This window comes from Xenopus laevis, chromosome 3L, assembly GCF_017654675.1.
Source record: "Xenopus laevis strain J_2021 chromosome 3L, Xenopus_laevis_v10.1, whole genome shotgun sequence".
Lineage (NCBI taxonomy): Eukaryota > Metazoa > Chordata > Amphibia > Anura > Pipidae > Xenopus > Xenopus laevis.
The window spans coordinates 146162061-146174102 of record NC_054375.1 but is presented as its reverse complement, the minus strand read 5'-3'; the positions used below and the strand labels follow the sequence as shown (position 1 = coordinate 146174102).

The following is a 12042-nucleotide window of genomic DNA, read 5'->3' as shown; positions in this document are numbered from 1 at the left end:
TCTTGATTTTGTTATTTAATATGAAAGCTGTTGTTCAGGGAATTTACACGAAGCCCTGATTATCATAACAAAGGTTTTCCTGTGACTACTAAGGCCTATGTCTGCTGTGGGGACCATAAAACTGATTGTGTATGTGAGAAAACTTGCTCAACAGGATGTAGGCAAGTTGGGGGTTTATCACAGCATCTTGGCAGTTGGGAGGGTTTCTGTGGGGGCAGGTGAGATCCCAGGATAAAAGAACGCTGGACAAAAGAGAGAGGGCTGAGCAGCAGAGAGGGAGCTGGGCAGCTGAGAGGAGGCAGCTAGAGAGCTGGAGAAGCCAGAGGAGCCTGGGACAAGACAACATGTGAGGAATGAAGACCAGAGGCAGAGATGATGCTGAACTCTATTCCCCTACTTTTTTGGTAACAACAATGTAGACTTGTGTAATGGGTAACTGTAAATATCGTAATTATTGTTTAGTCTAAGTGTAATCATTTATGTAGAACAATCAATTCATTTATTTTACAATACATCACTTTACTATACGCTCATTGGTGTGGATTCATTGTCTGCTTGCTCAAAAGAACCAGAAACCCTAGTAAGTGGGTTGAGGTATTATTAATATTATTATTAATTTATATTAATATTGATATAATATATATATATAGAAACTTATAACATGTGTTGCAGTGCAGTGACATCATGGCGTCTGTGCGTAATGGCATTGTGCCACCGTTTTAGCCAAATTCAACATAAAACAACACCAAAGACCTGGGTTCAATGCCCAATGCCTTACTTCTGTGAGTTCCTGGACGCGCTATAATTATCTTACTGACTGATTCCTGGTTCCTGACCCTTGATTCTGATAATGCTAAGTTGCTGCCTGGACTTCTTGCCTGGACTTTGACCTTGATCTTCTAAACCCTCTGTGTACAGCGTATTGGACTTGTCTGGCTCTTCTGAAAATAAAAAATAAACATAACAAACAAAAAAAGGGAAAAATGTATCCCTTAAACAAGCAACCCTTTTCAGTTTATAGGCGCATAAGGATTTACAGCAGCACTTCTACCCATGTGAAGGTCAGAATTATATTACTAAATGCAGGATTGCTCAGGAGAGACATTGGAATCGCAGCATTTTCTTGTTACGCTTATTAATTTTATTGCCGATTGATTATTTTGCTGCATATGAAATTGTCTCACTGTTTTTTCAATACATTTTTTCAAGCTCTTATTGCCAAGTTTATCCAACATTAATCATGAACTTTTTGGCCCCTATGACTGCTTATTATAACAAACAGCAATCTACCTAGCAAGTGATTTTATTTTTATTTTAAAAAGTTCCTACTTATAATTAAATATGTTTCTTTAATATTACATTTGTCATTGATAATGAGAGGAGTAGTCTGACCTAAATTGCCTTCCCTCCTGCCCTGTCGCTGTTTACCCAGCAGGTGTTAGGTTATGTGGGCACAGGATTCAGTAAGCACAGGAGCATGCTTAGGAGATGCAGGGAATGCTACAGAATGCAGGGGGTATTGAGGGGCCCAGAAATATCCTTTCATTATTTGTGTGCTAAACATATCTTTTTTTTTACTGCATTTCCCCTGCTGAAGGTACAGTAGGGAGAGATGGTGCCTATATTAACAGTGGGGATAATAGTCTCTGGGATGGGAGTGTGACTGTGGGATAGCAGGTATAGTAGGGAGAGATGGTGTCTATAGTAACAGTGGGATAATAGTCTCTGGGAAGGGAGTGTGACTGTGGGATAGCAGGTATAGTAGGGAGAGATGGTGCCTATAGTAACAGTGGATAATAGTCTCTGGGAAGGGAGTGTGACTGTGGGATAGCAGGTATAGTAGGGAGAGATGGTGCCTATAGTAACAGTGGATAATAGTCTCTGGGAAGGGAGTGTGACTGTAGGATAGCAGGTATAGTAGGGAGAGATGGTACCTATAGTAACAGTGGATAATAGTCTCTGGGAAGGGACTGTGACTGTGGGATAGCAGGTATAGTAGGGAGAGATGGTGCCTATAGTAACAGTGGGATAATAGTCTCTGGGAAGGGAGTGTGACTGTGGGATAGCAGGTATAGTAGGGAGAGATGGTGTCTATAGTAACAGTGGATAATAGTCTCTGGGAAGGGAGTGTGACTGTGGGATAGCAGGTATAGTAGGGAGAGATGGTGCCTAGAGTAACAGTGGATAATAGTCTCTGGGAAGGGAGTGTGACTGTGGGATAGCAGGTATAGTAGGGAGAGATGGTGCCTATAGTAACAGTGGATAATAGTCTCTGGGAAGGGAGTGTGACTGTGGGATAGCAGGTATAGTAGGGAGAGATGTTGTCTATAGTAACAGTGGATAATAGTCTCTGGGAAGGGAGTGTGACTGTGGGATAGCAGGTATAGTAGGGAGAGATGGTGCCTATAGCAACAGTGGATAATAGTCTCTGAGAAGGGAGTGTGACTGTGGGATAGCAGGTATAGCAGGGAGAGATGGTGCCTATAGTAACAGTGGATAATAGTCTCTGGGAAGGGAGTGTGACTGTGGGATAGCAGGTATAGTAGGGAGAGATGGTGCCTATAGTAACAGTGGGATAATAGTCTCTGGGAAGGGAGTGTGACTGTGGGATAGCAGGTATAGTAGGGAGAGATGGTGTCTATAGTAACAGTGGGATAATAGTCTCTGGGAAGGGAGTGTGACTGTGGGATAGCAGGTATAGTAGGGAGAGATGGTACCTATAGTAACAGTGGATAATAGTCTCTGGGAAGGGACTGTGACTGTGGGATAGCAGGTATAGTAGGGAGAGATGGTGCCTATAGTAACAGTGGGATAATAGTCTCTGGGAAGGGAGTGTGACTGTGGGATAGCAGGTATAGTAGGGAGAGATGGTGTCTATAGTAACAGTGGGATAATAGTCTCTGGGAAGGGAGTGTGACTGTGGGATAGCAGGTATAGTAGGGAGAGATGGTACCTATAGTAACAGTGGATAATAGTCTCTGGGAAGGGACTGTGACTGTGGGATAGCAGGTATAGTAGGGAGAGATGGTGCCTATAGTAACAGTGGGATAATAGTCTCTGGGAAGGGAGTGTGACTGTGGGATAGCAGGTATAGTAGGGAGAGATGGTGTCTATAGTAACAGTGGGATAATAGTCTCTGGGAAGGGAGTGTGACTGTGGGATAGCAGGTATAGTAGGGAGAGATGGTACCTATAGTAACAGTGGATAATAGTCTCTGGGAAGGGACTGTGACTGTGGGATAGCAGGTATAGTAGGGAGAGATGGTGCCTATAGTAACAGTGGGATAATAGTCTCTGGGAAGGGAGTGTGACTGTGGGATAGCAGGTATAGTAGGGAGAGATGGTACCTATAGCAACAGTGGATAATAGTCTCTGGGAAGGGAGTGTCATGTGGGATAGCAGGTATAGTAGGGAGAGATGGTGCCTATAGTAACAGTGGGATAATAGTCTCTGGGAAGGGACTGTGGCTGTGGGATAGCAGGTATAGTAGGAAGAGATGGTGCCTATAGCAACAGTGGATAATAGTCTCTGAGAAGGGAGTGTGACTGTGGGATAGCAGGTATAGTAGGAAGAGATGGTGCCTATAGTAACAGTGGGATAATAGTCTCTGGGAAGGGAGTGTGACTGTGGGATAGCAGGTATAGTAGGGAGAGATGGTACCTATAGTAACAGCGGGATAATAGTCTCTGGGAAGGGAGTGTGACTGTGGGATAGCAGGTATAGTAGGGAGAGATGGTGCCTATAGTAACAGTGGGATAATAGTCTCTGGGAAGGGAGTGTGACTGTGGGATAGCAGGTATAGTAGGGAGAGATGGTACCTATAGTAACAGTGGGATAATAGTCTCTGGGAAGGGAGTGTGACTGTGGGATAGCAGGTATAGTAGGGAGAGATGGTGCCTATAGTAACAGTGGGATAATAGTCTCTGGGAAGGGAGTGTGACTGTGGGATAGCAGGTATAGCAGGGAGAGATGGTGCCTATAGTAACAGTGGGATAATAGTCTCTGGGAAGGGACTGTGGCTGTGGGATAGCAGGTATAGTAGGGAGAGATGGTGCCTATAGTAACAGTGGGATAATAGTCTCTGGGAAGGGAGTGTGACTGTGGGATAGCAGGTATAGTAGGTAGAGATGGTACCTATAGCAACAGTGGATAATAGTCTCTGGGAAGGGAGTGTCATGTGGGATAGCAGGTATAGTAGGGAGAGATGGTGCCTATAGTAACAGTGGGATAATAGTCTCTGGGAAGGGAGTGTGACTGTGGGATAGCAGGTATAGTAGGGAGAGATGGTGCCTATAGTAACAGTGGATAATAGTCTCTGGGAAGGGAGTGTGACTGTGGGATAGCAGGTATAGTAGGGAGAGATGGTGCCTATAGTAACAGTGGATAATAGTCTCTGGGAAGGGAGTGTGACTGTGGGATAGCAGGTATAGTAGGGAGAGATGGTGCCTATAGTAGGAACTAGGTTATAGCCACTGGGAAGTGTTTAAAGTACAATTCCATGAAGCCTACACTAATTATATGCACTGTATACATGTGCCCCAGACTCCCTGTTCCTTTAGGGCGAAGTCAACTCTACTGAAAGAGTTAACGTTCAGTAAAGTCAGAGCAACGACCATTCGAGCGGAAAGTCGCCTGGCGATAGAGTGCGAACAAACGCTATCGATGGTCTCTTTCACTAGCGAATTGTCGCACCTGTTAGTGAATTGGCGATGTCCCTGTGGATGTGATTTCTGCCGAAAAGTCACTAGCATTAACCACTTTGCCCTTTAGTAAATCTGCCCCATGGTTATTTGGACCTTAGTGTAAGAGGCTGAGCAAATAAATGCAAACCTGAATCACTTAGAGATCATCCCTAGTAACAATGTGAGTTCCAGAGCCTCCCTGTGTGCTGCAATAAAATTTTAATCTCTCACACCTACACATTAAGGCAGTTCGAATAATAAATACAACTTGCAATTAATTAACCAAATGCTGTAACCTTCAGAGTTATTTACGGGTAATTGTTCCCCGTCCCTCCGTTTTTATGGATTCATTGTGCTCTTATTGGGATTTATTTCAGGGTTGTCAGACTTACTGCTTCCAGCCGCTGCCAATGACATGAGCTTGTCTCACAGCCAATAACCCACTGCGCCGAAATAACGCAACGGATAAAAATATTTTCCGTTTTATTCAAAAACTTTTCAAGGCAAGGTTTGGAATTTAATCATATCTGGTGTGAGTAATTTAACTAGATTTACAATTAGGAATTATAATGCAATGTACAAGCCTTCAACCAACTTCCATCATTGAGTGGATTCAGAGTAGGGATGTAGCGAACGTCGGAAAAAAAGTTCGCGAACATATTCGCGAACTTGCGCAAAAATGCGAGCGGTTCGCGAACGGTTCGCGAACCCCATAGACTTCAATGGGAAGGCGAACTTTAACATCTAGAAAAGACATTTCTGGCCAGAAAAATGATTTTAAAGTTGTTTAAAGGGTGCAACGACCTGGACAGTGGCATGCCAGAGGGGGATCAAGGGCAAAAATGTATCTGAAAAATCTGCCTGTGTGTGCTTGGAAGAGATAGTGTAGGGGGAGAGCTGTTAGTGATTTCAGGGACAGATGATAGCAAGTTTGCTGGCTAGTAATCTGCTTGATACTGCTCTGTATTGGAGGGACAGAAGTCTGCAGGGATTTGAGGGACATTTTAGCTTAGGTAGCTTTGCTGGCTAGTAATCTACTGTTCTCTTTAAACAACTGCCATACGTTGACCTTGTAGGCATTGTTTGCCCAGTTTTTTTGGACGCAGCCACTGAAGCACAGTTGCCAGAAAAAATATGCCATATAAATGCTGAAAATAGTCATTTTTCGCCATTACGTAAAATATATTATGGCTGCTTGAAAAAAGTGACTCCGGTGTTTTTTCTGGAGACGGTAATATTATGGATATTTAGACAGAATGGGAACAAGGTCACACAGCTCGATGGCGGGTTGAAGAAAACAGTGTGCAAATAATGCCTACAAGGCCAACGTATACACTACTACAGCGGTGGATACGGATTACGTAAAATATATTATGGCTGCTTGAAAAAAGTGACTCCGGTGTTTTTTCTGGAGACGGTAATATTATGGATATTTAGACAGAATGTGAACAAGGTCACACAGCTCGATGGCGGGTTGAAGAAAACAGTGTGCAAATAATGCCTACAGGGCAAATAATGCCTAAAAGGTCAACTTATACACTACTACAGCGGTAGTAAAATAAAAAAAAGTAAAATAAAAAAAAAAGAATATTAAAAAAAAAAAATTAAAGTTGGTGCTGCTGAACTACTAGGAGCAGCAGATTAGCACACCAGTCCCACTCCCCAACACTGCTAGACTAATAGCACTGGGCTCTTATAGTAGTAGTAGTAGTAGTAGTAGTAAAACAACAAAAAAATAAATAAAAGCAGTCCTTACAAGGACTACTGTTATTGCAGCAGTCAGCAGATGAGATCAGAAGCAGGACAGCTGCCCACTGCAGCTACATACAGAGCACTGCAGTAGAAGGTAGATTACTAGCCAGCAAAGCTACCTAAGCTTAAATGTCCCTCAAACCCCTGCAGACTTCTGTCCCTCCAATAACAGAGCAGTATCAAAACGATTACTAGCCAGCAAACTTTCAACTGTCCCTGAAATCACTAACAGGCAGCAGCTCTCTCCCTACACTATCTCTTCAGCACACACAGGCAGAGTGAAAAAACGCTGCAGGGCTTCGGTTTTTATAGGGAAGGGGAGTGGTCCAGGGGAGAGCTTCCTGATTGGCTGCCATGTACCTGCTGGTCTGGGGTGAGAGGGCAAAAAAAAGCGCCAACAATGGCGAACCCAAAATGGCGAACGTCGCGCGACGTTCGCGAACTTCCGGCGAGCGCGAACACCCGATGTTCGCGCGAACAAGTTCGCCGGCGAACAGTTCGCGACATCTCTAATTCAGAGATGTGGATCAACCATAGCTGGAGGGTCATTAGACCTCAATAATATATTTATTTATATATATCCTTCCACATTTCTGTTGGATTAATGTCAAGACTTTATTGGATGTTTCAAAGCATAAACTTTCATATGCTTTCACCATTCTTTGGAAGATGGGCTTATCTGTGCAAGACTCCACTTTCTGTTGAGCTCCAGTTGACAGACAGGTGCCCTGACATTTGCCTCAAGAATTTACTGGTATAATTTAGAATTCATACTTCCATCACCATGACGACAAGCTGTCCTGGTCCAGAGGCAACTAAACAGGTCCAAGCATGACCAAACCATGACAATACCACCACCATGTTTCACAGGTGGATGAAGGTTCTTATGCTACAATGCAACGTTTACCTCCCACCAAACATAATCTCAAGCCTTTGGACTCATTGACTTCTTTCTTAACCACATGGGCTTCAGCAAACTGTAAATGGCAACAATGCTCTGTTTGGATAGTAATGACTTTCTCCTTGCAACCTTGCCAGAGTTTTTCAGTGTTATACTGATGGTGGACTCATGGTTGGTTATACATTAGCATGAGGTTTTTTGATATCTCCTGGAGTATAACATCCCTTAAGCTGGCTATAGATGCAAAGATCCGATGTTCGAATCCTCAAACGATCGGACTTCCCCATCTCCCGACCTCGATTCGTACGATCGGATCTTTGCGTCTATGGCCAGCTTAAATCATGTTGTGATCTTGGTTGGTTGACAACTACTGTGGAGAGTAACAATGGTGTTAAATTTCCTCTACTTTTACACAACCTCACTGACAATGGACTGGTGGAGTGCAAAACTCTTTAGAAATAGTTTTTGAGACTTTCTAGCATCAATAACTGTTTTTGGAGGTCCTCAGAATTCTCCTTTGTTTGAATGAAGGCAAATCTGTCTCACATTCACATTCACAGCTGAATGGAAAGTCTCATGCGTGATCCATTTATTTTTGGTAATATTTCTATAGCTATATAAATATACATAGATTTGATAGAGTCACAAATACCTAGCACTGCAGTGGCGTCATCCTCAAAAATAACTTTTAAGAAGGTTCTTGATGAACCATGAAATGCCTTAAAGGGCATGTAAAGTGTAAAATAGAATAAGGCTAGAAATGCTGTATTTTGTATACTAAATATAAACATGAACTTACTGCACCACAAGCCTAATCAAACAAATAATTTATGCTTTCAAAGTTGGCTACAGGGGGTCACCATCTTGTAACTTTGTTATACATCTTTGCAAGACTAAGACTGTGCACATGCTCAGTGTGGTCTGGGCTGCTTAGGGATCATCATAAACAAAGCTGCTTGAGTTCTGCATGGCTGGGAAGTAAGGCGGGGGCTCCCCCTGCTGTTCATAAGTATGATTGTTTCCCTGCTCAGCAGTTAGGGACCGTCTGACAATTCCTATCCACAGCAGTAAATGAAGGGAAAATTTCACTGCATACAGTCAGGTTTCTTATAAAAACAGTACACATTTTTTAATTAAAGTATATTGAAGATATGTTTCTTTTTCATTAAAGAAAGTAAAAATGGGATTTTATTTTTTTGCCTTTACTTGCCCTTTAAAAAATGGTCCATCTGTGTTCCTTTTGTCCTCCTAGTTCTGTTTTTACTGATACAGTTGATTTTATTCCAAGTTATTGGAATTGCATGCCTCCATCTTTGGATCTAAGCCCTGCATTACCAGCTGCAAACCGAATAAATTTTCCTTTTACTTAGTGTTTTGCGAGCAGCCATATAAGAGTATTCAGCTGGAATTAAAGCTCGGAGGAGTAAATGCTAAATATGGTACTGATTATTTTGTTGCTCTTTGTTGTTACATTTCCCAGGTAACAAGAGTCATTTATAGTAAGAGGCAGCTGGACAAAGCCTTTTGGCGGACAAGTGTCAGATATGCACCTATACCCTTTAAAATATATACGTAAAGGAAAAACATTGTTTTTTGGGGAATCTCCTTTGGAGTGCCATGGGGTGGGACAAAGGGGCAAATCCGCTCGTTGGCAGAGGTTGCCAATTGAGTGTATTTTGCATCTATATGTTCATCTTGAGTGGGCGATATCGGGCGGATCCGATCGTTGGGCCCTAAGGCCACAAGGCCAGGAATGCAGGTGGTGGGATCGAGGACAGCATCAATCTCTATCTGACAGGAATTTTAAGCCTGCTATGTCTGGTCAATTTTCAGATCGCTCGCGTAAGACCATTGGAGGGCTCCATATACTGGCCAATAAGCTGCCGACTTGACTGTTGCTAGCTTTTCTCGGCCCGTGTATGGCCATCTTAATGGAGTAAAGGAATCCAGGACTTCGAAGCTGTCCCCAGTAACTCCCCATCTTGGATCTTGTTAGGCCATTTTATGGGAGTCAGTGGCACTGCACATGCTCAGTGTAGAGTCCTGCGTGGGTCCATTTTTTGAAACCCTTACCTGACCTGTACGCACAACCCGCAATTTGACCCACATATTCCTGCTACCCGACCCGCAATAGGCCAACTAACCTTCCGACCTGGGGGACATGCAAAACCATAAATTACGTCAGATTTGACTAGAAGTTACGTCACTCCGGTGCCGAATCTCCCAAAAAAATTAAAAGCTGGAAGAACCACAAGGGTGGGTGGGAGGTATCAAGCCTGCATCTTTGTTGGGTACGGCCAAGGAATTGGGGACTTTTTGCCTGAAACCTGACCACTTTGCGGGTATTCCATGGGTACCTGTAGGTACCCGACCCGATGCAGGACTCTAAATCAATGAGCTCTGGGCTGCTGTTGAGAAGATAAGCTTAGATGTTGGAAATCATCAAGATCTTTAAATGAAGCTGATGCTACACATTCTGATGCAGAATGCACTGGTTTCTGAGCTGCCATGTAATGTGAATCTGCATTGATTACTAAACAGCCTTGCATTATCACATTTATATAATATGTATTTTGTATATGGTGAGTGGGTCTCTAAGCTCAGGTAAGTGACAGCAGCCCGATGCATGTGCTTGGAATTAGCAGAAAAGAAGATTCCTAGGGCATCTTCAGACCTCTTTTCAGTCTTTCTAATTATTGTAATAATAGATCTTATTGTAACAAGACCACTAAAGCAAATTATAGTCCAAATCATGAAAAGAATGCATTCGACACAATCAGTGTAATTAACTTATACCAAGTAATGCTGGCACCATCCAGACTACGTATATCAGCAAGAATAGAGTCCAGCTCGTATAAATCTGTGGCTGCACCAGAGAAACTTTGGGAAATAGGAAAATACAACTTGTTTTCCCCATCACTTGTCTGCTGTTTTACAGGCTGATAAATATATTTCAGTAATATATTTAAATAAATATATGTATATAAATAACATCTTGCAAACATCCCTATTAAAATATGCTTGATTGAAGAGCTGTTAATTAGCATTGATTGTCAGCTACATGCTGAGTATTTGAGCAATTAGACATTTCAGCACTTCACTATGATAACATCCTATTTTTTACAGCAAAACCTTTCACATTAAGTTAGACTTTGTTATTCATAACATGGAGCACAGGATAGATAAATATATATATTTATATGTTCTCACTGTATTGCATCCTGCAATGTTACATTACCCACAGGCATTGTTTCCTAGATAAACAATACAGGTATTTATATATTCTCTAAGCCAGTGATCCCCAATTAGTGGCCCACAAGCAACATGTTGCTCCTCAACCCCCTGGATTTTGCGCCCAACGAACTTATTTTTGAATTCAAGGCAAGTTTTGGTTGCATAAAAACCAGATGTACTGCCAAACAGAGTCTCCTGTAGGCTGCCAGTCCACATAGGGTTTACCGAATAACCAATCACATCCAGGGTTGGACTGGCCTGCCGGGGGACCGAGTAAGAACCTGGTGGGCCCTAGGCCCTCTAATTACATTGGTGGTGCTGTGCCAGAGCCAGGCACTGAGATAGTGGAGGGGACCTGGTCACCACGGCCGGCTGGCTCTTGTGGCGTGTGATGGGTCTGCATGTAGGGTTGTACTGGGCCGGCACCCTGTGGTTCCTATTCTTGATGCAACTGGCCCGAGGTCCGCAGAACACAGTGCGCGCATGCACCTTTACATGCTCATGCAAGCACATGCACAGCACGGAGCAGAGGCAGGGGCCCTGAGTCTGCAGCCTTGGTGGGCCTCCAGCCCCCCAGTCCAACCCTGATCAAATCCTTTATTTGGCACCCCCCTGGAACATTTTTCATGCATGTGTTTCTCCCCAGTTCTTTTAATATTTTGGCTCACAGGTTTGGGGTCACGATTGGGGTCCCCTGCTCTAAGCAAGGCTCAAATATCAAAATTCAAACATCATTTCCCTCTGTTTATTGTCTAATTATGTTTCAAGATCTAGTTTTAGGTCAAGGCAGGAGATGTTTTGCTTCAGGCCCCAAGCTTTTGAGGTTCTCTTGATCAAGAAATTCCATCAGAGGATATGAGCAAGGTCCCCATTCTCCACCCACGTATTTTCGTCTCCAAACCAACATTTCAAACAATGGATAACCCTATATCATTTTCTAAAGAGCTTGGTGCACCAAGTTGTCCTGCTGTCATCAGCAGCTACAGCCTTCACCGATCCCTCTCCTGAATCATCATTTTACTTACAGATAACATTCCATTGCATTGCATTTGATATTTTCTATTTATTATTCATATTTTGCATTTACACCAGTGATATCCAATGCTCAACGGGTGAAGGGTCGTAGGTTTGGTGGGAGTTGTAGTCCAAGAACATGTGGAGAGTAACAGATTGGACCTCCTTCCTCTTCGCCGAGGTGGTGGTGATAGTGGGTGTCACTAGTTCTCCTGCGTTACTCACACCCTCTCGTCTTTAATGTAATCTGTGCATCCATCTCTCAGTATAAAATGATTTATTTTTCATATGGTTCATTTCTTCAGCACACGAAGGTTTTTACTGACTGAACTTGCTCCACAATCATTCCATATAAATAATATATCATAAAGCAAAATACTCCGTTTTTTTTTCATGAAATGTACACCGTTCACCTCACCTTATTCTCATCTATATTTCAAAAGAGATCTGCACTCATGCA

The 12042-nt window shown here is 42.9% G+C and overlaps 1 long non-coding RNA gene across 1 annotated transcript in view; it reads left to right on the top strand.

The window, feature by feature from the left end:
* The first annotated feature begins 258 nt into the window (after positions 1 to 258).
* LOC121401627 overlaps positions 259 to 12042 on the top strand; it is a 37029-nt gene continuing 25245 nt past the window's right edge. The window contains exon 1 of the long non-coding RNA XR_005966402.1: positions 259 to 404. This is a non-coding gene — a long non-coding RNA (uncharacterized LOC121401627). The remainder of the gene's footprint in view (positions 405 to 12042) is intronic.